Source organism: Sapajus apella, unplaced genomic scaffold, assembly GCF_009761245.1.
Source record: "Sapajus apella isolate SASKATOON/1434 unplaced genomic scaffold, GSC_monkey_1.0 scaffold68, whole genome shotgun sequence".
Classification (NCBI taxonomy): Eukaryota; Metazoa; Chordata; class Mammalia; order Primates; family Cebidae; genus Sapajus; species Sapajus apella.
Window position 1 is genome coordinate 6489340 of NW_022437008.1, and position 2786 is coordinate 6492125.

A 2786-nucleotide genomic window follows, 5' to 3' on the forward strand; every position below is an offset into this window, starting at 1 on the left:
GCAATGGCGCGATCTCGGCTCACCGCAACCTCCGCCTCCTGGGTTCAGGCAATTCTCCTGCCTCAGCCTCCTGAGTAGCTGGGATTACAGGCGCGCGCCACCATGCCCAGCTAATTTTTTGTATTTTTAGTAGAGACGGGGTTTCACCATGTTGACCAGGATGGTCTCGATCTCTTGACCTCGTGATCCACCCGCCTCGGCCTCCCAAAGTGCTGGGATTACAGGCTTGAGCCACCGCGCCCGGCCCCTTTAAGATTTCTTAATGTAAGGGGAGATATTTTAATTTTATAGGGAAATGCAATTGTGAACATGGAAAAGCATTATTTGGCGGTATCCCCAAGATATTTCTACAAAAACAATAAGGCTAGGCTCATTGGCTCACGCATGTAATCCCAGCACTTTGGGAGGACGAGGAGGGTGGATCACCAGGTCAGGATTTCAAGACCAGCCTGGCCAAGATGGTGAAACCCTGTCTCTACTAAAAACAAAAATTAGGCGGTGTGGTGGTGGGCGCCTGTAATCCCAGCTACTGGGGAGGCTGAGGCAGAGAATTGCTTGGACCGGGGAGGTGGAGGTTGCAGTGAGCCGAGACTGCACCACTGCACTAAGGCCTGGGCGACGGAATGAGACTCCATCTCAATTAAAAAAGAAAAAGAAAAAAAAGAACAATACGATTTAGCTGAAATGCTAAATCATTTCCATCTACTCACTCATTAACTAAACATCCTTTCATCCCAGGAGCTCAGCAGAGTCTGGAGGTGAGGGGGAGGGTGAAGACAAACAATAAACACATATGCAAATAGGCAAAGAAGATTAAGTGTAAGTCATGATCAGTGTTGAGAAGAAAATAAATTTAGAGCTGTGACAGACTACAAACTGTAACAAACTGTAGAAACAAACTGCAACCCAGATCATCTATAAAGACACTTAACAGATTGACATCAAAGCCTTTCTAGGTTGCCTTTATGACTTCTTGACATATGCTTAGGTTCTGAGGATCAAAGGCCCTCAAACTTACCTGTTTCACTTTAGAACTAAAGCTAGTCTGTGAAATCTCTAGCAGAAAATAAAGGGCATCACCCATTTCATAGCACCTCTGCAATTAGGTTTTTGCTTATATGGTGTGATAACTTATCCATACTGAAACATTTTCAAGAGAGAAAACAGATTATTATTAATTACTATCTTTTGAGACAGAGTCTCGCTCTGTCGCCTAGGCTCGAGTACAATGGAGGAACCTCAGTTCACTTCAACCTCCACCTTTTGGGTTCCAGTGATTCTCCTGCCTCAACCTCTCAAGTAGCTAGGATTATAGATGTGTACCAGCACACCAGGCTAATTTCTGTATTTTTCGCCATGTTGGCCAGGCTGGCCTCAAACTCCTGACTTCAGGTGATCAGCCCTCCTCGGTCTCCAGAAGTGCTGGGATTACAGGCTATTATTATTTTTTAAGACAATGTCTTGTTCCGTGGCTCAGGCTGGAGTGCAGTGGCATGATCACAGCTCCCCTTGGGCTCAAGCAATCCTCCTAGCTCAGCCTCCCAAGTAGCTGGGACGACAGGCATGCATGCCACCATGCTTGGCTAATTTACTTTTTAAATTTTTTTGTAGAGATGGAGTCTCCCTGTATTGTTGAGGCTGATTTTGAACTCCTGGGCTCAAGCAATCCTCTGGCCTCAGCCTTTTGGAAATGTTATTGGGATTATAGGCCTGAGTCACCCTGTCCAGCTGGAATGTTTGTAATAATTATGCCAGAGCAGGCACAAATAAGGACTTTCCACCAGGGCAAACTGGGCCATATGGTCACCCTAATTACATACCACATCAAATGTAAAGAGTCAAAAATTTCAAGAGTAGCCGGGTGTGGTGGTTCATGCCTGTAATCCAAGCACTTTGGAGGCCAAGGCGGGTGGATCACCTGAGGTCGGGAGTTCATGACCAGCCTAACCAATATGGTGAAAACTTGTCTTTAAAAAAAAAAAAAAAAATTTCAATAGTAGTTTATAGTTCCAGATATATTTAAAATATAATATCCAAGATCTAAATTATATGAGCCATATAAACCAAGTGAATCCCTTACTAAATTTAAAGCTCTGAACATCTCACATTGCACACAAAATCAATTTCACATGCATTATAAACCTCAATGTGAAAAAGCAAAGCCCAAAAAGGTTTAAAAGATAATCAAAGTATCTCCATGATGTTTAAAAAAAAGAAACACTTGCTGGGCGTGGTGGCTTATACCTATAATCCTAGAGCTTTGGGAGGCCGAGGTGGATAGTCTGAGATCAGGAGTTTGAGACCAGCCTGACCAACATGGAGAAACCCTGCCTCTACTAAAAATACAAAAAATTAGCTAGGCATGGTGGTGCATGCCTGTAATCCCAGCGACTCCAGAGACTGGGGCAGGTGAATCACTTGAACCTGGGAGGCAGAGTTGCGGTGAGCCGAGATCGCACCATGGCACTCCAGCCAGGGCAACAAGAGTGAAACTCCGTCTCAAAAAAGAAAGAAACACTAGCCATAAAAAAACTGATGAACATGTTTTACATTAAAATGAAGAACTTCTGTTCATTAAAAGAAACTATAGGCCGGGCGCGGTGGCTCAAGCCTGTAATCCCAGCACTTTGGGAGGCCGAGGCAGGTGGATCACGAGGTCAAGAGATCGAGACCATCCTGGTCAACATGGTGAAACCCCGTCTCTACTAAAACTACAAAAAATTAGCTGGGCATGGTGGTGCGTGCCTGTAATCCCAGCTACTGAGGAGGCTGAGGCAGGAGAATTG

The 2786-nt window shown here is 44.8% G+C and overlaps 1 protein-coding gene across 1 annotated transcript in view; it reads right to left on the reverse strand.

The window, feature by feature from the left end:
• LSM14A (LSM14A mRNA processing body assembly factor) overlaps positions 1 to 2786 on the reverse strand; it is a 53597-nt gene that overhangs the window by 45147 nt on the left and 5664 nt on the right. The gene's annotated exons all lie outside the window — the stretch shown is intronic.